Here is a 26,505-nt window from a genome sequence, read left to right as displayed (position 1 = left end):
GAAGCCAAGGAAAGGAATATTCTAGAGTCTTATTGAGCAGACGATTTAATAAGAACAAACTTCATATTGTATAACAAACATACAGAAAAGTGTAAAAAGCACAAGTATACTATGGGATGAATTTTTACAAAGTGAATACACCTGTGTAATCAGCACTCAGATTAAGAAACAATGTTGCCAGCCCTGGGAAGGCCTGCTTACCCTATGCTCTCACTGAAAGCATTACCCCTCTGCTATTATTAACACTATAGCTTAGGGCTTTTTTGGGCCTGTTTGCGAGCCTTATATTAATGGGATCATGCATAATATATCCTTTTGTTTCTGGCTTCTTTTCCTCAATGTGTTTGGGAGATTTATCTGTGTTCTTACAAGTAGTTGCAGTAGATTCATTTTTGTTGCTGGAGAGCATTCTATGGCTTGACGATGCCACAGTTGTTTCCCGTCTTTGCTGGTGAGTAGTGCTGCCACGAAGGTCCCTGTGTGTGCCTATTTGGTGAAGGCATCTGTAGGGGGTATAATTAGGAGTGGATCTGCCAGGTCGTGGGGTATGTGTATGTATGTTCACTTTAGTAAACACTGAGAAACAGTTTTCGAAAGCGGTTCTGTCAATTTGTATATCCATTGGCATCACTTGGTATTGCCTGCCATTTAACTTGAGCTGTTCTGGTGGGTGTGTGGAAGTATTTATTCCATTGTGGCTTTAATTTGCATTTCCCTGGAGACATGCAGTTGAGCACTTTTTCATGTTTGTTGGCCATTTGATATCTCTTTTTGGGTAATGGAAATGTTCTGTATCTTCATTGTGGTGGTGAGAAGTGGTTGAATATGGGTAATACGTTCTGAGAGTAAAGCTGATAGGATCTGGTCATGGTCTAAAAGTGGAGTTTGGAAGAGAGGAGTCAAGAATGGCATTAGGTTTTACTTTATTTTTACTTTTTGCCTGAACAACCCAAAGGAGGGGAGATCGGAAAGGCAGGGAAAATCTGGAGCAGCTAGTTGCACCCAAACTTTTGCATTTTATGCATGTGATTTAAAAACCACTTCAGCATTTTATAAAGAAAGATCATTTGAATATCCCCCAAAAGGAGGGGGAAAGGATATAGTCTCAGAATAAAGGGAAACCCTTTCAATTGGATAAATTTAGCTTTATGAAATACTCATGAACACGCTTTTTTATTTTTCTCATTTCTCTAAGGACATACAAACGCTCTATTGTTTTTCAGACCAGCATTGGAAATCACGGATCTGTAGTATTATGTATGTATCCTTTGATTTCAATACTATTAGTAAGCGAGCGGCATATCCTTCCTGAAACTTGCAGTAAGATTTGATTGAAGTTGAAGTCTAAACATGAGAAACCGTACAAAACTTCAGAGTAGGCCACGTGTCATTTCTAGTCCAGAAATACTTCATTTCTTAAAAAAAAAAAAAAAAGAGAGCGAGAGAGTGAGAGCCAGATGCCTGCACAGGACACATATGGTACACGTGCTCATAGTAAAGCTCAGTACTCATCTTAGTAACTTCTTTGCTGACGGGCTCTATGAAATGATTGTTTCTGAAATTTTATTTTGAAGTAGCCAAGCTCCGAGTTTTCTTTAGCAAATTGATTTGCCTTGTCCTTAGGGTCAAATATAGTTATGCTTTAACTTTGGAGGATTGCCTTTCTCCCCACGGCCAGTGTTAAAGCTAAGTGCACTAAGACAAAGTATTGGATAAAAGCGATTTGAGGCAGCAGGCGGGGGGGAAGGTGGTACTGCAGTAACAATGGGAAGTGCTCTGAGAGCCGTGACCCGGAGCTTGGTGGGCACTACCTTTTGCAGAGTTGTCTGGAATCTCTGCTTAGGCCTGCTTGCTGCTTTCCTTTGAATCGAATACCCATTTCTGTTTGGCAGAGCATTGAGACGCCTTCTGAAGGGGTATCGGTGTCATTAATTGGCTTCAGAAGTGCGTAAGTGAGCTTTTACATAAAAGTTTTGCCTTTGAATATTACCTGAGAAATACGTATTTTGTGCAGTTTGATAGTACAGTAATTCGATTATTCAAAGGTATCAAACATCCTTTGTAAAACTCTGTATCCATTTAAAGAACAGTATTATTAACGACCTTTTACCCTTCTCATCTTTGCCAGCTGGTTTTATGGCACTTAATGTTTTTCTACCAAGAAGGGAATTTTAACATGCATAATCGCTTCTCAGCGTTTCCGGTCTGCTTTTTGGTGTTAGGTAATAGTGTCATATTTTAGTTACCTGATGTGTCTGTGGTTTTAATGCGATTATCTTGCCCAGAGGGAGGGGAGAAGATAAGTGAAAAGTTCATGGCTCCTTTGTGAATTAAGCTGTGTCTTGGCCCACAGTGCTGATCATGTTGGCGTTCAGGCCCAGCCTTAGATCACCTTGTCTGCTGTTTGGGAATCTTCTGTGCTACCTAACACTGCGGGATTCTCCATAAGCTGGAGCTGGTATAAAAAGGGATGTTTAGTGTATTCTGTTTTCAAACATCTCGCCAAGTTGCTGTCATCAGACCCTTTTATTGATAGAAAATTAGTTAGGCAAAAATCATTTTCTTCTCCTTGCATGGCGGAGGTGATGAAATTTAAGAGAAAGTACATATAAGGAAAGGTTAGAAGTGTTGATTGTGGATTTGAGCCCTGGCTCGAAACAAAGAACTCTTGACTTATAGTGGAATGTTCTGTGGGTTACTTATTTTTTAAAAAATCTCATTTCTTATATGTGAAATAATGAAAGGAATATGTGCTACATGAATTGGTCAGGGTTTCTAGTTACAGATACTAAAATTTATTCTAGTTAGTGTGAGCAGAAAGGGATTTATTAAGGGTGATAGGAGGACTGAAGAGAGAAATCCCACCCCCCGATTTATTTATTTGTTTTCTTTTGTTAATTCTACATGGAGAAGGTGGGCTTTACACAATAGGGAACTATTAAATTGGTGAGAAAGGACTAGAGATTTGGGGCCCCTTGAATAACAGACGCTCATTACAACACCTATTTGAAATAATGTAACAGTAAGAATCCTAATGGATTACAAGTAACTTTTAAGGAAACCTACAATTTAAAAACACACTTTTTAAAATAACGGATGGTGGTGTAAAGAATGAATGTTTAAAACCCTAGGAGTTTCATTCCTGTGTTACATTAGAATTTTCTTATTAGTCTAATAAGAGTATGTTGCTCATAGAGCTAAGATAAGAGTACCATTTTTTTTTTTTTAAAAGATTTTATTGGGGAAGGGGTACAGGACTTTACTGGGGAACACTGTGTACTTCCAGGACTTTTTTCCAAGTCAAGTTGTTGTCCTTTCAATCTTAGTTGTGGAGGGTGCCGTTCAGCTTCAAGTTGTTGTCCTTTCAGTCTTAGTTGTGGATGGCGCAGCTCAGCTCCAGGTCCAGTTGCTGTTGCTAGTTGCAGGGGGCACAGCCCACCATCCCTTGTGGGAGTTGAACCAGCAACCTTGTGGTTGAGAGGACACAGTCCAACCAACTGAGCCACCCAGGAGCTCAGTGGCAGCTCAGCTCAAGGTGCTGTGTTTAATCTTAGTTGCAGGGAGCGCTACCCACCATCCCTTGCGGGACTCGAGGAATTGAATTGACAACCTTGTGGTTGAGAGGATGCGCTCCAACCAACTGCGCCATCCTGGAGGCAGTTCAGCTCAAGGTGCCATGTTCAATCTTAGTTGCAGGGGGCGCAGCCCACCATCCCTTGCGGGACTCGAGGAATTGAACTGGCAACCTTGTGGTTGAGAGCCCACTGGCCCATGTGGGAATCGAACGGGCAGCCTTCGCAGTTACGAGCATGGAGCTCTAACCACCTGAGCCACCGGGCCGGCCCCAGAGTACCATTTTTATTTTTATTTTTATTTTTTTTTTTACCTTTTTTACCTTCTTTTTGTCCTTGGTGAACTGGTCAAGACTCATTCTTGTGAAGCTGCTTTTGATCAGAGTGGGAGAGTTGAGACTTCATGAAAGAGTTGAGATTTTAGAAATTCATTACTGTTCTCAGAAGAACACGGCAAAGCGTATGGATGTGTGATGTGGAGTTAGCAGTTACAAAGCAACATTATTATAATTTTTGATATGTGCTTATTTACCTGAAGTTCTTTTCTGACATGGACTAGGTCCTCGAAGTCAACTTAGAAATCACGTGGTCTAGTGCCCTAATTTTGTAGCTGAGGAAACTGAAGCCCAGGGGGTGAAGTGATTTGCTCAAGGTTATACAGCTGGTTGGTGGTGAGGCCTCCTGATTCCCCAGTCTGGTCTTTTCCCACTAACCCCTTGCCTTCCCACTAAAACCTCTAGGAAAGCAGAGGTTTCTCCACAGTGGGAGAAAGCTTCAGTGTCTCTGGATTCCCATCGTGAGACTTAAGTCCAGGTGTGGTAGCTGGGGTATCTCTGTGGGGTTGATGTTGGTTGGGTAACATTGGTGCGCTCGTATGTGTCAAGTGAATACTTGGAAATTTGTTCCTGAGTTTTAAGGAAAAGGAATCATAGAAGAATTTTGTTCAAAACCGCATTTAGGGGGAAAAACGCATAATGAGCATGCCTAAATGATGATGTAAGTTTCACTTGGTAACAAGTTTCACTTGATAACTCAAGCTACAACAATGAAGGGAGTTTATCCACAGCTCTCTTCTGTTCTGAGCTGCTCATAAATTTGCTCATACACAACTCTATGGATAAGGCATTTGTTATCACATGCATAGTCAGTGCAATGTAAAAATTAGTAGGAGACTCAACTTGGCTGACTTCTCACCTCCTCTAAGTCTTTGTTCAGAGCTGCCTTTGCAGTGCATCTTACCCTGACCTGCTCTGTTTCAGATTGCAGCCCAGCTTCTCTCTATGCATTCCCCAACACCCTTATTCTGCCATGCTGGTCTTTTTCTGTTCAACAGCATACATCCCCTCTAACATTATAGTATGTCCCATATCATTTGTCTATATGTTTACTGCTTGCTTATAGTGTGTCTCTTTCAACCTACAAGTTCCATAAGGCAGACTTTTGTCAATTTGTTTGTATATCCTTAGCATGAAGAATAAATAGTGCCTGCCCTGTAGTAGATAATAAATATATGTTGAGTGAATGAACTTGGCAAGAACAGCTACTTTTTAGGCTTCCTACTTGAAAAAAGGCAGATTCACAACCCTGGTGATTATTTTATTCATGAATTCATTGGAGATGGCACAATCATCCGTTGGAATGTGAAGAAAGTAAGGTAAATGTGTGAGTCGTGTTATATACAGTATTCTGGAACTGCCTTGCTTTATTTGCAATAAACAAGGAACTCAGATTCAGATGATACACAATCATTAAATTTTCAGGCATTATCCACAGAACAAGCTCTTCAGATATTAAAATCTAGACTACTAAATGATAAAAAAATGCACGCAGTGTTTCTCACAGATAGACTTGGACAGCAGCTGGTTTTAAACATGATTGATTTAAAAGGTTTTCATGCTTTATTTATTTATTTTCAGCAGTGTGGCAAATAACAAGTAGGTGTAAGCGTATCAAGGTACTGAGGCAGTGGGGTGGCAGGAGGAAGGAACCAAGGTCTTGGCAGAGTGGAAAAATGCTTCTGCAGAGTCATCCAGGTGTGAAAGTACATTTCTGAAATTTTTTTTGAAAAGCTGAACCATGAGACAAGGAGGTATATTTCATGCCATTAAAATCTATAATGTTCTAAAATTTTTGTTTAACTAAGGTGGGTAGTAGTCTCTTAGTAAGTTCTTGGGTATAATGTTTGTAAATGTTAATATTTATTATTAAAGATATTCTTGACTTTTAGAATTAAAGGGAAATAAAGATGATATTTAATGTCTTAGGAAGATGTTGAGAAATCTTGAAAATATCTTAGGTATCAAATATTCTGACTTGTTATGTGAACTTGAGCCCCAAACTAAAAATGATTGCCCAACATCACACAACCAATTAATGGCAGAATTGATGCTAATTTTTGTCACAAATTTTCACTGAAGTATTCTTAATAAAAGAGGAGTGTATAGACCTATCTTTGGAGATAACCCAGGGAACAATTATGAATTTATTTAGAGATTTATGTTTTATCTTTAAAATTTCAAAAATTCATGTAGCTATTTCATCCTATACAAATCATTTTATGTCCTTCTCTTTTAAGGTGTATAGCATGTGGTTTTTTCTTTTTGGTTGTTTTTTGTTCTTTTTTTTGTTTGTTTGCTTGCAGAAATGGTCTTACTTGGGGCATTGTCGTTTGGAATTTGAGGAAATGATCACAATGAAAGATCACCTTAGGTGGTTGTCTTAGAAGTGTTAAAAAAAAAGTCAGAATTTTAAAGAAAAGTACAGCAGGGAAATAAGTCTACTTGACCGGTTCTGATGTTAAATATATTGTATTAGGGGAAATTAATTACAGTACAGTGAAAATACCTTATTTAGAAGATATTTTAAACCTCAATTTGAGGAGAAATGATTACTATGTCATTTCAACATTCCTTGCAAGTGAAATAAGATACCATGTTTTGTATCTTTTCGCTAGAGGTACTCGTTTGGAAGTAATCAGTTTTAAAAGAGAGAGAGAGTGATTTGTGTTGGAAGTGATCAGTTTTAAAAAGAGAGAGAGAGAGGTGATTTGTGTATATAATTTGTACATACTTTTCTCCTGACTGTGAAATTAGACCATATTTGATCGAGAAAGACAGCCAACCTCATCCTACCGCTTCCCCAGCAGGGAATACTCTAAAGATTTTTATTTCTTAATCTTGCATGTTGTTTCTTTTGTAACACATTGTTAATGAGATTTATCATGCAACTGAGTTGTAACTATTTTAATATGCTTCGAAATACTGTTTCCACAATTGATTAGAGGGCAGGGTGTGATAGGAAGAACGCTGCACTGGCACTCAGATTTTGACTTAATATTGCTTGTACAACGAGGGTTTTACAATGGTAATTGGGACATCGAGGTCTCTTCCAGCTCTAAAAGCTTATGATCCGTATTTGCTCATGGTCTGCTTAGTGCCTCCACACACACATTTTCTAGAATTTAAACATACAATGTGTGTGTTTCAAGCTTCATTTTCTCCACACAAAACAGTTCCCATGAGATGACTATTTTGGGAGCCAGGGCGCCTCGCTTTAGGCTGGTCAGTGGGTTTTCCTGTGTGACTGACTAATGGAGGAATCGTACAAAAACTTGCTGAACACTCACTCACCGGTGCCTCATGAAAGCCTTTCTCTGCTAAGCAGGGTGAACTCTGTGAGCCTCTGAGCATTTTTGAGACAAGAGACCTCCGAGGACTTGAAGAATTTTCCAATTGGGCCTGGAATCTTTAGGAACTGAACAGTTGCCACCTGAGGCAGTTTGCCACTTGGAGTCCTTGTATGAATGTTCGAAGTAGCCATCTGACTTGTTATTGTCTTGTACTTGCAGATTTTCCATTGACTATAGGAATAACTGTACGGCGACCTCTGGCAGAAAGGTATATACAGCAGGTCCTTCAGTAATGTCATTTCATTATAACATTCATGAGCTACTATAAGAACTTACCTGTTGTTAATATCCATGAGCCTTTGGTAACATTGGTTTCATTATATGTTGTTTTGTTTAACGTTGCAGAACCTATTGACGCCGTTAAGTGACGACTTACTGTACATGATTGTTTTACCAGGCTAGTGTCATGTACCCGTGGTCTCTTTCTCCTTGAAGGCATACTGTTGTGTGTGTGTGTTCAGTTAGGTCTGTATCACAGCAGCTGGTTTACTAGCTCTAGGTGGATATGCAGAAATACCCTACAGAATTATTGGATTCATATTCCAATCTGGAAGTCATATGTTAAGCTCCTATTTGGTATCTGTTGGCAGGCACGTCTTGGCAAATGGTGAGTGGCTTGTGGGTAGGGAAGCAGTGCAGCTTTGGTTAAGATGACTGGGCTGGAAACCCCTGCACCAAAATTGTGTTGCTATTGTTGCTTAGTACCCCAGATAGATTTAGCCATCATTTTATAGAAATTACAACTCGAAAATGAGAGTTAGCCCTAATGTCCCTGAATTATTTTGTGATTTTGCTGTCATTATTTTTCATATCTTCTGGATTTGGAGTTTTGTGGAACTTGGCAGTTGCTTAAATAGGGCCTAGATAGAATAAAGCAAAGCTACCCAGTTAAAGACTGCCTTTGAGGCTGAAGGAAGCCTTTATTCCTCACTCATGTCACTAAGGTATGAGAGTATTAGAGCAGATGGAAGGCTGGAATTTGAGCTTAAGTTGTGTGAAAACTTCATCAGCCAATTGGCTGACTCTTAATGGTAAGACAGGAAGAACCACCCACGTTTTCCATTTTGGATTTGAGTCACAGAAAACAGGTTTCCTGCGAAACCATTTGGCTTTAACAAGTGTACAGAAATTTCATCTTTGATCAGATTGATGTTTTTATCTTCATTGTGCATGTATTTCGAATTAATTATTTCTCCCTTTTCCATCCATAGGTTCACTTTCAAAGTTGAATCTCCTGCAGTACTGATTGTAATCTAACTTCCAAGATTTTTGTATAAGAGTTAGATGAAAAGGACTGTACTTTCAGGTAAGGATCTAATTTTACTTTATCTTAATAATACACAGCTACTTTGAAAAAAATCTGGAGCTGGCCCTCAGCCCTTTCACATGAAAGTATAGGTGAATTTTTTAAAAGGAGACGAATTGAATTCTCCAGACAGGTTTTCACCTGTTTGGGATTATGTAAGAGGTGTCATTGGGGTTGGCTACTTAAAAACAATTACAGAAGCAAATATGTGGTGGCAACACACACACACACACACACACACACACACACACACACACACACACCTATTTAAAATGGCTTATAAAACTGTATTTAAGTTTTGTTCTTTTTTAGGGGGAAGGAAATCATCCTTTCTTCTAATACTTTCCATTTCCCTCCCAGATTGATTGATTGATCTATCATCTGACTTCCTGTCTCTCTGTCTCTCTATTTATAATCTATTTTCTATATATTTAAAGCTTAAAAGCATGGATGGCTTTAAGATTATTATTTCTACCTCTGTGACATCCCTAAAGACTTTTAATAATTTTGGGCATGAGAAGATTATAGAAAAAGATCTGTACTTGAAATAATTTAGAATTTACAGAGCTGGTACTTAGAAATGAATTTTCCCTGGGGAGGAAACAAATAACAACTGCCCCCTCCCACACCCCCAAATTAAAAGAAACACATTGCATAGAAAAAATTGTGCTGAACTGTGATTGTCATAATGTTTCTGGATATGAATGAAAGCACGTTTCAGAGAAGTAATATATTGGCTTTTTAATCGATTACCTAATTTTCCCAATTGATTTTGAGGTATTGAGTCACTTCTAAGTTAGCATTTGTACCTTTTTAGGATAGTGACTTTTCACATTTAAAATACGTAAAATTTAATTTTAAATTATTGGCATTGTTTTCAAGAGGGGCAGTGGCAACTGAGCGAATAATCCGAAAATCACTTATCAGTAATGCATTGTAGGATGGCAGTTGTAGCAGATTGTTTCCTAACTACATTATCAGTTAACAGAAGTTAGCTTGCAAAACATTAGCACACCAACAAAGAGACAGCGTAGTAGCGTGATACTGGCTTGGGATTTGTAACGTGCTACAGATGGCATGGAGACATAATTTCTTTCCAGTGTACCTTGCGATCAGCCTTAATCAGAGCTTTGTAGTAACTTCTTAACTAATTTCTCTGCACCAGCCTTTGTAAAGTTGGGTCTTGTTACTCTCTGCTTAGAATACTTCAGGGCCTTCCCAGTGCCTATAGCAGTGGTTCTCAAACTTTTTTGTCTCAGAAACCCTTCATACTGTCAAAAATTATTGAAAACCCAAGAGAGCTTTTGTTTATGTTGGTTCTATTCTTTATTATTTTTATTATTATTCTTTCCCCATGACCAATGTAAAGTTATTTATTTAAGCCTCTCCTGCCATAAGCAAAGGGATGGCAGATCAGTATACTAGTCATCATTTGATGCAGGAAGGAAGGTCAGCTTAAGGTCTCATACGCTTTTCTGGGTCCGTGTTCAGAGTAATGGTCCAAACCAGTGCTGTGGTCCCCACTGGGTAGTGGTCCAGATTCTCTTTATTCATCTTCATAGCTGGTCGGAAGCATATTCACACGAGCATTATGGAATAGAGTATGGTTACCATCTCCTCAGGGAAAGGGCTTGGACCTGATGCAGAGACGGAGGTAGGCGATGGACTCGGGTCTCTCGTGCTCTCCGTGGTGAGACTTAAGGAAGGATGCAGCATGCTCTCTCCCACCCCAGGGAGTGTGACGAGGTAGGTGAGGGCCTTCCACATGTCAGCTGAGCTCTCCTTGCCATGGGCGCCACTCGACATGGGCTGTGCCAGCCGTAGCTGGAACTGACCTAGCAGCCCAGAAACCCGGGACCCAGCTGCTGCCGCCATTTTTGACGAGGATCCATATTCTTCATTATTTACTGTATTAGAAATTAAAATGGAGAAAAATTTAAAACATGAGAATACACAGCCTTACATTTTCTTAGCGCAGAGTGATGACATCATCACAGTCATACAACTTCTGGAAAATGTAGACTTACAGGCAATGAGAGTGAAAAAGGCAAATGGCATGGTATTATTTAGATTTGGTGACATATAACATATAAAGTGAAATCTACCCTTTTTAATGTACAGTTCTTCTCTGGGTTTTGACAACCACATATAAGGTCGTGTAACCACAATGAGGATACACAACGTTTCTGTTACCCCAAAATATTCTCCTACCCTTAGCCTCAGCACCCTCTGACCTATTTTCTTGCCCTGTAGTTTTGCTTTTGCCTGAATGGCATATAAATGGAATCATACAGTCTGTAGTCTTGTGAGTCTGGCTTCTTTCATTGAACATAATGCATTTGAGATTCATCCATGCTCTTTCTTGTGTGTTTCACTAATTTGTTCCTTTTTATTGCTGAGTCTTATTCCAGTGTATGAATATACTACAGTTTGTCTATTTACCAGTTGGAGGATATTTGGGTTCTTTCTAGTTTTTGGTGGCGAGGTGCCGTAATATTGTTATTAAAATAGTTTTAATTTCACAGACTTCCTGAAAAAGTCTCACGGACCTCCAGGGTCCCTATACCTTTCTCTTGAGAACCCCTGGCCGTCCTTGACTACTTGCCTGGGTGTGATGTGAATACCACAATGTGGCCTGAAGTTCTCCTCTGCACAGGCCTTTCTAAGCCCTCCTCCCACCATCACCCCCATGCACCTTCAGGTCCCAAGGCTGGGCTGGTCACCACCGTCTTTGAGCCACTGCTGTGGTTTTCCCCACTGCGTGTTAGTTATTGAGGATGTGATAGCTCCCCAGCTTCCTGAGGGTGATGCCTTCTCTCTCCATCCCAAGCACATGCCTGGCACACAGAAGATGCGACACATGTTTGAATGAATAAATAACAGTTCCTTTACATTTGTAAGGCATTTATTGTTTATAAGGGGCTTTCCATATAACCTTCATCCCATATTTCAACTCTGCAAAGTACATAGCACAAGTGATTTTTATTGTCTTTTATTTTTATCAGATAAGGGTAGTAAGTCTTAAAGCTGTGGTCTTAACCAAGCTGAGTCAGAATAACCTGCAGAGCTTCTTATAAATGTGCTGAGACTCCATCCCACTTAAGTCCTAATCTGTGGAGGTCAGGCCTGGGTATTAGTCTTTTTTAAACACGTCACTGTTGAATCTGCTGTGTAGCCACAGAAAATCATGGTCATAGAATTTGATTTACCATGAAGTTTAGTGATGATGTAGTCAAGACTAGAACCCAGGTCTTTTGACTTCTCCTCTAATGCTTTTCCTCCACACTATAAACTTTCACGTGACGAGGAGCGCTACTGAGACTTAGAGCCTTGGTGGAGTTGCCAGCGTTTCCAATTTATGGAGGTCCTGTAGCCTGCAGAGCAGACACAATGTTTCCATTTTGGCTCTGCATTTATTAGTAATGAATTAATACACGCTTGAGTCTGTTCTCAATTTTAAAGTGAGGATACTACCTTAAATTCCAGGAGCTAATTGTGGGGATCGTATTAGGTAATGTGTTAAAGGATTTATTGAAAAGGTTATAAAATTCTTCTGTAAACTATAAAGTGCTTTCTAAAACTTATTTTTATTTAATTTGAGCCTACTGTATTTATTGGCTAATTTTCCTTGGGGTTCATAAATTACACAAGTAATACATAAATACAGTCTTGCTGGAATCGTCAAATAACAGAATTATGCAGAGGAAAACCAAGAGGTCACCATTGGTTACATACTTTGAATTCTTAGTGTATGAATTTAAGTGCATAAATATGTATGCGTGTAACGTAAGTTATTTTTTTGGTTGTACTTTCTGTGTTTTTTTAACTTGACATGTCTTAGATCATTCTATATTAGTAAATAAATCCCTCTTGTTCTGGTTATAGAACGAAAAATCCCTCTTGTTCTGGTTATAGCTGCTTAATTTTTTTTTTCATATGTTTTCCGTATTGCTGGACATTTAGCCTGTTTCTAATTTTTCACTTTTACAAAAATATGCTAATAACATTCTTAGCTCTTTCTTATTAAAACATTAGTTAATTCTTATGAAAGATTTATTCTGTTTTTAAGATATTGGGAGATGAAGTAATCGATACCTTGTGTATTAAATGTTACACATTATATCCTCAAGTCAGACTAGAATGTAGATTTTTCTTTACAACATTGTGGTAAACTATACTAGACCTTGGAGAACTTATTCATATGATCTTTGTAAATTTTGTTGGTTTTATTTTGGTGGTAGTCTCCTTTCACTATTTGAAGAGACTTTCAAAGACTTGTGTGTGTATTGCTTAAGTTTAACTCCTTTAGGGGTGATTGCTACATACTTTTCCCTTCAGTAGTCGCAGCAGCACAATAATGGCCAGTACTCGTTGATACTGGGTGCTGTGCTGAGTGCTTACTATATACATGGTCTCATTTCTTCCTCTCCATAACCCAGTGCAGTTGGTGGTATTCCCCAGGTTAAGCATTTAGAAATGGAGAATCAGAGAAGTCACATCACTTGTCAAGGGTAGAGCCAAGATTCAACGGTTCTGCTTCCAACTGTGACCTCAGGATTTCGCTGAATCTGAGATGGTACTTTGCATCTATGACATCACAGTTTACTTTATAAATTACTTATATTTGTATATTTTGCTTTGTAATACCAGCAATAATTTAACATATGCAAAAATGTCTATGCTCTAGAGTATCCATTTTACAGAAAGTATTTATAATAAAAACAATACATTAATGTAGCAGTACAAGCATGTGCTTATTGAATTAAGTAATAAGAATGGTATTTTGGAGTGAAAATGCCAGTAAATGAGGAGTTGATCTTGACTTTTATTTATTAACTAACAGGATGAACTTGATGAAATAATTCACTTTATGCTTAGTCTGCCGTCAATCCTGAGTAATACTAGCGTGGATGGGAAATACTTGCGAAAACATTCAGTATGGGTAATCTAGATGAATTGCAAAATGGATTTCTAGTAATACTTCCCCTTACCTTGAGTAGTAAGGGCAACATTTCCAGAAGAGTTTATTTATTCATGAGAAAGATTAAAATGATGTGTCTCCATTGATGAAAGTACCAGAAGGCAGCCTCAAAAATTTTTCAACACACAGAAATGTATGTTCTCCTGATTTCATTATAGTCATAATTTTGTTATAGGTATAATTGAGTGTTTTAAGGAGCCATGGGTGGTTTTTTCTCAATAACGGTTATTATAAATGGAGTTTTAGCAAATACATGGTTTCATATGTATTCTTTGTGTACTCTTGTGTCACATTCCACTTGTATGATAAAATAAAATGGAGGTTTAAGTGGCATATTCTGGAGCCCAAACGATGGTGTCAGTTTTTTAACCCCTACTGAGTCTTTTTAATGAACTTCTCTCCTTTTTATGGAGATTATGAAACATGGTGTCTGAATGGTTTAAACAGATCTTTGTGTGGATTCTCAGCCTTTCAGACTGAACTCTATTTTATTTAGAAGAGAGAAAACGTGTGATAAGCCACAGTTCAGACATTACCATACTGTCTCGTTTCTGGTTTTTAATTTATAAGCATTCTTTGAAAGAATTTATTTTGGGCCATTATGTATTTGATAATTGAGAGAAGAGAATGAGTGTGTTGGCTCACCGTCCTGTGTTGACTTGTTTACTGAGAATTAGTCCGGCGCTACAAAGTGGGTTTAAATCACAGGAAGCAATTGGGTGGTAGTGTCTTCTAGTTGGTATTGCTATATGAAGTAGATTCAAATCAATAACGTAGTGCAACCTACTCTAAACAATACATTTAAAAAATGTCCTCAGATTCATCTTTTCCTCCTATTTCTAGACTTGCTAATTTGCTTGGATAGATCCAGAAACAACATTATACTTTTATTGCCACCTACTTGGGGCTGCATTCTGAGATAGTGTACTCCACCCTTAAGAGGAATTCATTCCTTTTTCCAAAATTTAGTATTTGTTATTTTTAATCCATGTTCTATAGTTAAATTTCCAGCTTTTAGAATTTAGGTACTCCTGTACCTTTTGCCTGGCTGACTAAGGGGCATTATACAAGGATTCCCCCCAGGCCCCCTTATAAAATGTGGGCATTACATTCCTTGGCTTAGTATTTGTTTTACATCTGTATTTCAGTGTAATCCTAACAAGTTCATTCAAGCAGTGGTTGAACAGATACGAAGTGGTATTCTGGTTGTTTGGCAGGATATGGTCATAAACACTTATTTTTTAAACATGGAATGGTCTGGGGTGACTGTAATGTTCAGTTGTATAATCACAGATGGCGCTTTACAAATGCAGGAATGAGTGCATGGGCCTCAGACATCTTCAGTGAGAAATCGCTCCACTGGATGGAGTCTACTGTAGAAACCATCTGTAGAGTTTCCCTTGAGTGTTTCCTTAGACAATTATAATTAATATCATGCATTTAATTAGAATGTTTCTCATTGGATGGAACTATGAACAGTTTTTCGGGGTTTTCAGAAAGTTTCCAACCTAACATTTAAAGCAATAAGTTAAAATGTTACTAGTGTTTTGAATATGTAGTGTGTGTGTGTGTGTGTGTGTGTGTGTGTGTATAATAAAATTTTTATCATATGTTCTCGTCTCCTTCCCTTCTTGGTATTTTTGTGACTTGAAAGCTGTTTTGCAAAAGGTACCCTTAGAAATAATTCACCCTCTAGAGACTGGATGGAGTGGAGGTTAGAATCATTTTATTTGAAAAAAGTGCTAATGTGTCTCTTCAGGGCAACTCTGCTATGGATGTGAGGAGCTGGTCTTTGAAGTTCTTAGGTAGTATTGGAAAATACTCCATGTGACTATGGGCAGCCAAAGAAATGAAATAAAATGCCTAGTTCAGTGGGTAGAAAAAATTATCACACTATTTCTTGAGGCTGATGAATATTTTTGAAAAAAATATTTTACTTCCTTAATTGTTATTTGCAACATTTATTAGGAAATGGGATATATTGATATGGGACTCACTGTTCCTATAGCCTTAACTTTCACTAAATGTTTTTATTGAACCACTCGTTCTTTAATTTACAAGTAGGAGTTTTAATTTTTTATAACTGTTTATTATACACGGAGCCTTTCTGTTGTTGATCACAAAATATGGTGAATGCTGCTGCCGAGTGCCATCTAAACAGAAAAGGCAGGGATCTTCAATACAGGAAGTGGTGCATTGAACCTTAATAACAGTGTATTAAAAGTTTCGACTTGTTTGGTATAGTTAGTCGGGTGTGAGCTACGGTTGAGAAAAGGTGTGTTTTAAAGTGTGCCATAAATCATCCTTCATCATGACAATGCTCCATGTCACACATTGCTTCTGGTACAGCAATTTCTGTCAAAAACTTTACGGTGTGTCCTCATCCTCCTTATTCACTGGATCGGGCACCATGTGACTTCTGGCTCTTCCCCAAAGTCAAAATGACCATGGAAAGGTAAACATTTTGAATTGATTCAGCCACGACAGTGCAACTAAAGATACTCACGAAAGAGGAGTTCCAGAGCTGCTTCAGAAAGTGGCAGGAATGGTGGGATAAGTGTGTACAAAGTGAGGGGGGGGGTATTTTGAGGGGGATTGATGGCAATATGTCTTTTGCTGTAATAATTTTTTAAATAAACATTCACTGTATGTTTTGATCACACCTAGTACATTTTTCATGCTCTGTATTCAAACTGATTTTTCTCTGAAAACTTGTTTACAGAAACTAAATTCAGTTAAAATATTTCCTTGACAGAGTCCCAAGGTTGGACACTAGATTTTTTGAAGTATTTATTTATTATTTTTAATTTAATTTGTGTTTTTTGCACGTTAATGATATGCCTGTTTTAAATAGCAAGTAATATAGTAATATAGACTTGAAAAGAAAAAATCCTGTGCTCCACCTTTTCCGCTCTCTTCAGAGACAACTACCTTGTTTCCCCGAAAATAAGACCTAGCTGGACCATCAGCTCTAATGCGTCTTTTGGAGCAAAAATTAATATAAGATCCGGTATTGTATTGTATTATATTATGTTATATTATATTTATTATATATTACGTTATTTATATTATATTATATTATATTATATTATATTATATTATATTATATTATATTATATATTATATTATATAAGACCCAGTCTTATATTATAGTAAAATAAGACTGGGTCTTATATTAATTTTTGCTCCAAAAGACGCATTAGAGCTGATGGTCCAGCTAGGTCTTATTTTCGGGGAAACAGTATTTTCCAGTGTGTGTGTGTGTGTGTGTGTGTGTTTGTGTGTGTTTAGCTGCTTATTCTGGCATTTACTGCCACATATCAGAATAATTTAGTTTTATTTCAGCAACTTGAGTTTTCAAGTCTAAATATTATGCAGCGTATAAGGATTTAGTACCACATCTTCCCTTTTCCTGTCCTCCCAATGAAAATTTTATCTAATTTTTGGTTAAGCCATTATTTAGTATTTACAGTATTATGATTTGAATATTGATGACTGTGGCCACAGAGTGTTTAGTATCATTTTTTCTCTCTCCAACTTATTCCCCTCAGAGATAGTGGTTTGCTTTTAATTTGCTTAGCTTTCTGTTGATTAAACACAAATTTTGCTCTTAATGTTCTGATGGAACTATAAGGACTCAAATGGTAGAACATATTAGGTCATCTATCAGTTCCAGTTTTCTCGTGGCACTGTCTTCTTGGAGTTCTGTGTCCTACTGGTTCTGAGCTGCTTGCTCTCTCGACTCCACAGAGCCGCCATATTGGTACTCTTCTTTATTGCCACCTTGGGTATTCTCTTAGGGTTTCTAGTTTGGGGATCTTCTATTTTCTGGATTCTGTGTTATCACCTTTCTTTATTTCCTCACTTTGATGGGAGATGTGTGCACGCGCTCACACGTGTTTGTGTGTATCATTATATACCAGTATCTATATGTCCACAAGTGGGATTTAAAACAAAAATTTATTTTCTAATTGTTGGCTACTAGTATGTAAGAACACACTTGATTTTCTTTTTTTTATTTTTTAAGATTTTATTGGGGAAGGGGAACAGAACTTTATTGGGGAACAGTGTGTACTTCCAGGACTTTTTTCCTAGTCAAGTTGTCCTTTCAATCTTAGTTGTGGAGGGTGCCGTTCAGCTTCAAATTGTTGTCCTTTCAGTCTTAGTTGTGGAGGGCACAGCTCAGCTCCAGGTTCAGTTGCCGTTGCTAGTTGCAGGGGGCACAGCCCACCATCCCTTGCGGGAGTCGAACCAGCAACCTTGTGGTTGAGAGGACACGCTCCAACCAACTGAGCCATCCGGGAGCTCAGCGGCAGCTCAGCTCAAGGTGCTGTGTTCAATCTTATTTGCAGGGGGCGCTGCCCACCATCCCTTGTGGGCCTCGAGGAATCGAGCTGGCAACCTTGTGGTTGAGATCCCGCGCTCCAACCAACTGAGCCATCCGGGAGGCAGCTCAGTTCAAGGTGCCATGTTCAATCTTAGTTGCAGGGGGTGGAGCCTACCATCCCTTGTGGAACTTGAATTGAACCAGCAACCTGTAGTTGAGAGCCCACTGGCCCATGTGGGAATCGAACCCGCAGCCTTCGAAGTTAGGAGCATGGAGCTCCAACTGCCTGAACCACCAGGCCGGCCCCCTACACTTGATTTTTTATATCAACTTTGTATTTTGCGATCTTGTTAAATTCATGTACCGTGTTTCCCGAAAGTAAGTCCTAACTGGAAAATAAGCCCTAGCATGATTTTTCAGGATGACATCCCTGAACATAAGCCCTAATGCGTCTTTTGGAGCAAAACTTAACGTAAGACCCGGTCTGATTTTCGGGGAAACACAGTATCAGTTTTGGTAATTGTTTTGTAGATTCCTTGGACTTTTCTACATAAATGATCATATAATCTTCAAATAAGTTTTGCTTCTTCCTTTCTGATTTTTATACCTTTGATTTCCTATTCCTGCCTTACTGCAATGGCTGTAATCTCCAGTACAGCATTGACTAGAACGTGGTAAATGTGAGCAGTCTTGCCTTATTCTTTATCTCGGGGGGGGGGGGGGGGGCAAAGCAATTCAGCCTTTTTCACCTTTAATTGTGTTGTTGGTTTTAGAGGGTTTTTTTTTTGGGTACTTGTCCTTCTTCAATTTGATTAAATTCTCTTCCTAGTTGATGGAGAGTTTTTATCATGAATGGCTGTTGGATTTTGTCACATACCTTTCCATTTATTGCTCTGCTCCTGAGGTTTTTCTCCTTTAATTTTACATTGATTTTTTAATGTTAAATCAATATTGCATTGTTGGCATAAACTAAACTCTTTTGCTCATAATAATCCGTTTTATGTATTATTGGATTTGATTTGTTAAAATTTTGTTAAAGACTTGTCTGAATTCATGAGGGGTAATTTTCATTTTTTGGAATGTCTTTTTCAGATTTTGGTGTTAACATTATGAATTGAGTTGGGCAGTGATCTCTGTTTTCTGAAAAAAATTAAATTTTTTTCTTGAATGTTTATTAGAATTTGTCAGTGAAATCGTCTGTAGTTAGTTTTCTTTTTTGGAATATTTTTGGTGCAGATTCAGTTTCTTTAAAAGATACAAGGCTATTTAGCTATTCTGTTTTTACTTATATCAATTTTGACAGGTTCTGTAAGACATTTATCATGTAAGTTGAATTTGTTGGTGTAAAGTTATATATTGTATTCTCTTATTATCCCCTTAAATGTCTATAAGATCTCTGGTGATATCTATTGTCTTCCCTTTGATATTGGTAACTTGTGTTTTGTCTCTCTTTTTTGTTGATCTAACTAGGAGTTTGCCAGTTTTTATGATTATTTTAAAGACTCAGCTTTTGTTAATTTTCTCCATTGTCTGTATGTTTTTTATTTTATTGACTTTTGCTCTTTATTATTTCCTTTCTTCTAGTTTGGATTTAGTTTGCTCTTTTTATCTTAAGGTAGATCCGTAGGTCATGGTGGTAGGTCTGTCTTATTGTATGTTAAGCATTTCAGGTTTTACATTTCCCTGTAAACTGTTTTAGCTGCATGCCACACATTTTGATATATTTTATTTTTATTGCCATTCGGTTCAGAATACTTCCTAATTTTTCTTTAAAATTTCATCTCTGACCTGTGAACTCTAGAAGTATGTTCAGTTTCCATACACTTGGAATTTTCCTAGATACCTTATTGTTACTGATTACTAATTTGATTCCATTGTGTTCACAGAACATGCTTTGTGTGGTTTCAATCCTTTTAAATTTATTGAGACTTACTTTGTAGCATATCACATGGTCTATCTTGGTACCGTCCCATGTCCATTTAAAAGTTGTTTGATTGACTATGAATGTCAGTTAAGCCGAGGCGATTGATAGTGTTGTTCAGCTCTTGTTTGTCTTTCCTGATTTCTTTTTTTGTCTAACTATTCTATCAATTATTGAGATGCATCGAAAAAATCTACTATAATGGTGTCGTTATCCTTTTCTTTCCTTAATTCTATTTTTGCTTCATGTATTTTGAGGTGTGTATACATTCATAATATATCTTCATGATAAATTGTCCCTTTTTTAATGATAATGTTCTTTTTTACTCTTTGTCTTAAAAGTTGATTGGAAGCTCTGTGTGCCTGATGGGGCTGATGTTCCTGGTGTTCTCTTCTGAACGATTAGCGTGGGCCCTGGGAGTCCCCACATGCCAGTTTCTGTTGATCTTTTCTCTCAGGTTGGTCAGTTTCGCTAGAAAAACGTCTTCCAGTCTATAACTCTGATAGGGGCTGGATGACTACTGTTAACTGATGTCCCATATTTTCAGTATAGAAACTCATTCCTACTGTCAGTTATGCCTGGCCAAATCTTCTGATTGGTTGCATAGAGAATAAAACCCAGCCTCATGCTTGTAAGTTACTCAGTTTTTTAGGTTAGGGAACGAATTGGTCCTTTACAGAGATCCTAAAACCAATTCCTTTTGTTTTCAGCCTCACCCCTTACATAGTACCTCAGTTTCATAGCCTTTCTGGAATTCTACATCATGAGTATCCTGTTTTCTTTTTTTTTTTTTTCAGTTGAATATATTTCCTGGTGACCTCCTCAGCATTTAGGTTTCAGCTTTCTCCAGTTTACCAAATCAGTTTCCAGTTATGCATTGTTTTTCCATCTTTCGGAATTTTGTAGATATCTTTTATATGCTATTGTCTTTTCTCCCATTTTTCTTTTGTCATTTCTGAAAGGAATGGAGGTAAGCATATATTTAGTCATTTACTTATATTCTATGGGGACTGTTTAGTTTATTTACATGAAGCCTTTTAATTAACATACAGTATTGCTAAGCTGATCTTAATATATAAAACACTAATTGAGTGTTATTTTTTGCTATAGATGGAAAAAATGGAATGTGTGTGTGTGTGGGTGGGGAGGTCCATTATGTTTTAGTGATTTGAAAACTAATGTATGTCTTGCCATGGATTTCATTTACATTAGAAAGTATTAGTGGTGTTTACTTCCTTTACGCTTTTTTTGGGTAGACATTGAGCAGGGATTCACATGTTTTTCATTTCATAGTACTGTCATTTTTTTTTGTTGTTGGAAGGGGCTAACAATTGCATAAAATTCAGTTATAAATAATTAGTTATATTTGTATTTTGAGACTATTAATTGTTGCCATATTCCTTCAAATGCTTTCTTTTTCAAAATAAACACATTAGGCCTATTATATAAAATAGAGATTTCCTCGACATGAGTTACTGATTTAATCTGGGTAAATCATTTAAATACACTGCCAGTTTCTTTACCTATAAACGGGAAATATAAAGTTCACAGGTTTGTTCTTGCTTGTAAGATAATAGACAGGAAAATGTTTTAAAAATTACAAAGGCTGTGTAACGTGGTGTGTTGAGTAATCAGCGTGTTCTTGGGCAGTCAGGAATTAAACTATTTGTGTTTATACTCTTTGGTAATTGAATGCTTCTTGTAAATAACTTTTAGTTGAATATTTTTCATGGTGTAAAACTTGACCTATGCTTTGCAAAGTGATGCTCATTTCACGACACTTTCATAGCCCAGGTCTGGTCCTGTGTGAAGGTAGAATGGACAACTTCCTAAGTGCTGTTATTGCTGTTATTTAAAGGATGCTCAGGAAGTCACAGACCTCTAAATCACTCTGTGTGCAACTTGGTATTTTGAGATGCTTTCCCAAGGCTGCTGTGAAGTTGCCAGTGTTATTGGAGAAGTTATACCTTGAGATGTCGTCTGCCTATGGCATGCCAACTCAATTGAGTTTATCTGGAGAATAGGCTCTTAAGGAATGGGATATAGGTTTGTGTTTTGGAAGGGAGGGTAGAAATCTGAAATCTAGAGCAATGTCGGAAGGTAGGCCTTGATAGAGAGTCATCTCTGTTAGCCTTGGGAAGCAAGGAAATGATCTCAAGTCAAGTAAGGATAATATGGCTATTTTGTTGTACCCTTAGATCCAGCCATGTCTGGTCTCTTAATCATCATGATACTTCTGTGGTTATGGTCCGACTCAAGCATGAAATCTGTGGCACATGAAGACTGAAGGTCTAATAGTACTAGCAACTGGTAACACTTAATATGCTGCTCACATAAACCTCTTCAAGTTTGTTTCAGATGTGGGGAAAAGGAAAGTTTTCCCACTCTTAATTGGGAGAACTGGAAAAAAGCTATTAATAATTGGCTATTTCTACCGTAGCACAATTGGCATTTAGACAAAGTATAAAGCATTCATTGATGTGCCACTTATTTAATGAGTTTGGAATCTGCCCGCCACCTCTTCCTCTCTTGTTTAGTTTATTTGGAAGCAGCTCGATTAGAGAGGAAATTATAAATTTATAGTGATTTTGTCAATTTTGGGATAATGGTGATCAATACATTAGAAGTTTTTCTAAAAAGTGAAAAATAGAGTCATGTAGTTATGACCTTTTCTATTTGTTGACTTAAGATGTAAGTAGCGTAAATGCTTGAAAAATCATGTGGGTATTGGTTTTAGAAGCCATTCTAATGCATTGCCTGTGCTTGTGATCTTTTTTGTCCTAGAGATAGTCAGAGTCTTTATTATAATGTAGCCTTATTATTGAATTGAACAGACTTTGTTGGCAACTATAGGTTTGTGCAAAAGTAATTGCGGTTTTTGCAATTATTTTTAACCTTTTAAACTGCAATGACTTTTGCACCAACCTAATACATTATGATGCTTTCCTAAATTTCTGATACACTTTGTGCTGGTTGCTCATTCTTGGTACCCTCATCTCTGTGATTGTATTTCTGGGATGATAACCTTATTTCTCTTCTATGCCCAAGTCCTTCCTTCTGAATCCAAGTCTGTCCAGTGTGATATTATGGAAAATAATTGCATACATACATATTTTTATCCCTTTCCCTTCTTCCTTTCTCCATCCCCTGTCGCTTATAACAACCAATTTGTTCTCTATATAAGTTTGTTAGCTTGTTAAGGATATCTCTGTATCTATCTCTCTATATATTTAAGGATAGGGCAGTACTATTTGAGTTCTGTTTTCTTCGATTTTCTTGTTTCTTTCTTTTTTGGTTTTGTGTTGTTAATCTTGATTTCTTAAGGTTCTCTTAGAAAAGTCACCAATACTGCATAGTAAATGAAGACTGTCTTTGGATTGCTTGCGTGTGCTTGACTGTCAAAATGGTTTTTGTTGTTGTTTTTGTAAGAGGAAGCCAATCCTAGTTAATACTTTTCTCTGCTAATTAACGCTTAGGATTTTAATCAAGTTGTATTTAGCAATAGTCATGATATTGAGTTAGGTCAGTATTGGAGGAGAGTGGTGGAGCTGGTCTTCCAGGGAACTTTTGCTGGGGAGAAGCACTGTGATCAGAGGTCTGTGTAGTTTGGTGTTAACACTACTGCCGTGTAAGCCACATGTTCCGGGTGGTTGCAGGCTAGCCTTCCTTTGTGGTAGAAAGCAGTAAATCCACACAGAATAGGCTTTAGAGTCTGGATAAGCAATGAAAAGACATTGCTATGGGAACTTTGTCCCACCTTTTGCAAATATGTAACTGAAAAGCAACAATAGGCTAAACCAATATACATTAGAACTTGTTCAGGGAATTTAGAGAGAAGATTTCTTTACCCAGCAGCAGTCCAGGGTGACTCAGTTCTGTCAGTTGTCAGTTCCTTAAGAACACCGTCTTATTATTGACTTTTCCTTAGGGTTCGCTAACAAAGGCGCTGCCTAAAACTGCGCTGGGTTTTTATTAGGAAGAATAACTTGGTAGATGTTACAGCAATTTAAAAAGCTCGAGTTTGTTCTTGACTTAATTAAAGAGGAGCAGCAAACACTGAGGGCCCTCCTGTGACAAGGACAGTGCCGGCTCTCTGGGGAAGACAAAGGTCAGTAAGATGTTGCCCTTCCTCTTAAAGAGCTGTTTTGTAGCCTTGTAGGGGAAATGAGACATAGGCATAGTGATAACAGAGTGATGAGTGCCCCAGGACAGGCCAGGAGTTTAGAGGAGGGAGAGAAAGACACTCATTTCCACAAGAGTGCGGGAGCAGGCTCAGTAAAGCTTCTTATGTAGGAGGTGGTGTTTGGACGTAGGAAGAAGAGCTCTTCAGATGGATGCTTGGGCGAGTGTGGGGAATAAGAACTTCAGATTTGTTATATTGTCTAGCACGGAAAAATAAATAATGATGATGATGATGATGCCAGCATTTATGGAATGCCTAACTTGTGCTTATTGTTGTTTGTTTTAATTCATTTCTCCTATAACAATAACATGATAACCCTCTGAGGTAGATCATCCGTGTTTTGCAGATGAAGAAATAGATGGTAGGAACAGAAACTTGTATAAGGCTACATAGTACAATTTGACCCCAGACTGGCTCTGGAGAGCCCACCTTGAACTTGCTATGTTATGCTGTGGGAAATGTAGCAAAGGTGGATTGGAGTCTATTTATTTAGAGCCTTTACTGCCACATGAATAATATATTAGAAGATATTGTTTTGTTTTTCCATGGTTCTTGAGGGTTTTTAACACATTCTCATTTCTTTCAATGTCCCATGCAGCCTTTGAAATGCCTTTCCCACGTTACCTGGTCAATCTCATTCTTCAATTCTTTGCTCATATGTTACCTTTTCTGTGAGGCTTTTTCCAAGCATCAGGAAGAAGAGATTTGGACTGTGTATCCTTCTTAAATACCTGATGTTAAACGCATCTTTGCTGAATAAAACTCAGATAAATCTCAACTGATTGAAAGAGAAGGTGGTGAATTTTTAGATGTCATAATGACTTTTTTTATTTGCTCTCCTTCTCAGTTACAGGTGTTTGAAATACCTAGAGAAGAGGAAAGTAATATATGATACAATACTTTGGTTGACTGGGTTCCTGTGAGAATGAAGGAGATAGATTATTCTGGGTTTCGAGTTACTGGGGGCGATTTATATGAGGTCTAGGTTTTGGGTTTGGCATTAAGTGCGGTGTAACATTTAAGTTGGCAGAGGGGCAGGGCACGCCCAGTTGAGAGAGCAGCGTGAGCAGAGGACAGCGATGGGGTCGAATATGAAATAACATGATCCACCTTGAAAAGTGAGTCTCTGGGCTTCCTGCTGCACCCAGTAGAGCATTTACAGCATAGAGAATCTCTTGCAAGCCCCAATTTTCTTTCACAGTTTGCCAGAAAGATGTATGGGCCAGCAAAACGTTTGCCTTGTTGTGGTTTGAATTTAAGGTAAGTTTCTAACACATGGAATGTGAAATTTAAATGCTTAAGATGCCTTTTTGGTAGGAAAGGTGCTGTTGAAAAGTAGGTCCATTTGGTCTAAATTAAACTTACCCTCCAGAAATTCCTAAAAGTCTTAAAAGAAGTAACCTCACATTTAACTGGCGTGGAATCATCCTGACTTGAGTTTCCTCTGACTGTCTTCTTTAGACCAGTAGAGACTTCTCAGATTGCTGTCATGGACTCATGTGGTTGAATTCAGCTTCTTGCTCTTTATCTAGAAGTGCTCTGCCTGTGATAAGGGGAACTAAAGGTATTGAGGAGAGGCATGGTTAATTGGACCTGTGGAGAGGAGAAAAACATAAAGAACTCTGATAATAAAGGAGGGTGTTGGAATCCAGAAAGAGGGTGTCTTTGTTAAAAAATACCTTCCAACAATGGGAAACCCTTTAAAGTGCTTTTGAGGCATAACCCAGAGTACTAAAAATGATGCCTTGAAATGCCTGATGCCTCAAATTAAAAGCCTTCTCCCTTACTAAGTTTGGATTAAAAGTGGTCATGTTCCCAGAAGCACCTCACAGGGAAGCAGTCTTCCCCAAGATGCTCAGGGTGGTATCACCATTTTAGTGACTGATTATTCTGAGGACCAAGGACCTTCCCTACCTTTGGTAGAATGAAGGACTAATGGCAAGGTGTGTCTAGATCCTGTGTGTCTGGCCTCCATCCCAGAGTCCTCTTTACACGCAATTGCTGTTTTTCAATTTCCCTTTTCTACTGAAGATTTTAGGGATATAGATGCTTAATTGTAAGGTTCATTAGGGTGTGGACTCGCTTTTGTTCCTTAATACATCCTCAAGGTCTGGAGTAGTACTGTCAAATAGAAACATAATGTGGGCCTCCATGTATTTAAAATTTCTAGCTGCCGTGTTAAAAGAAGGTAAAGAGGAGACAGATAATTTTAGTAATATATTTAACTCACATATCAAATATCATCGCAACACGTAGTAAATATAAAAAATTGAGATGTTTTACCATCTTTGGTTCACACCAAGTTTTCAAAATCCAGTGTATATTTTATACTTACAGCATGTCTCAGTTTGGACTAGTGCCGTTTTGAATGCTTACTAGCCACCTGTGACTGCTGTGTACTGTATTGGACAGCGCAGGGCTGGAACTATATCTGGTGTATGGCAGAAGCACAGTAACTATCTGTTAAATTAAGGAAGAAGAAAGAAAGGGCATATGATTATATCAATAGATGCAGAAAAAGCGTTTG

The 26,505-nt window shown here is 37.9% G+C and overlaps 1 protein-coding gene and 1 pseudogene across 17 annotated transcripts in view; one reads left to right on the top strand and one right to left on the bottom strand.

Moving 5' to 3' along the window:
• Positions 1-26,505, top strand: part of SIPA1L1 (signal induced proliferation associated 1 like 1) — a 347,617-nt gene that overhangs the window by 26,539 nt on the left and 294,573 nt on the right. For all 17 annotated transcript variants that reach the window (XM_074327276.1, XM_074327274.1, XM_074327262.1 and 14 more), the window contains one exon: positions 8,472-8,566. The gene's annotated coding sequence lies outside the window, so the exon portion shown is untranslated. The remainder of the gene's footprint in view (positions 1-8,471; positions 8,567-26,505) is intronic.
• Positions 10,113-10,513, bottom strand: LOC109448326 (cytochrome c oxidase subunit 6A1, mitochondrial; annotated as a pseudogene).

This window comes from Rhinolophus sinicus, linkage group LG03 (genome assembly GCF_036562045.2).
Source record: "Rhinolophus sinicus isolate RSC01 linkage group LG03, ASM3656204v1, whole genome shotgun sequence".
NCBI lineage: Eukaryota > Metazoa > Chordata > Mammalia > Chiroptera > Rhinolophidae > Rhinolophus > Rhinolophus sinicus.
Note: the sequence above shows the minus strand (reverse complement) of the source record. Positions and strands in the feature narration are given on the sequence as shown.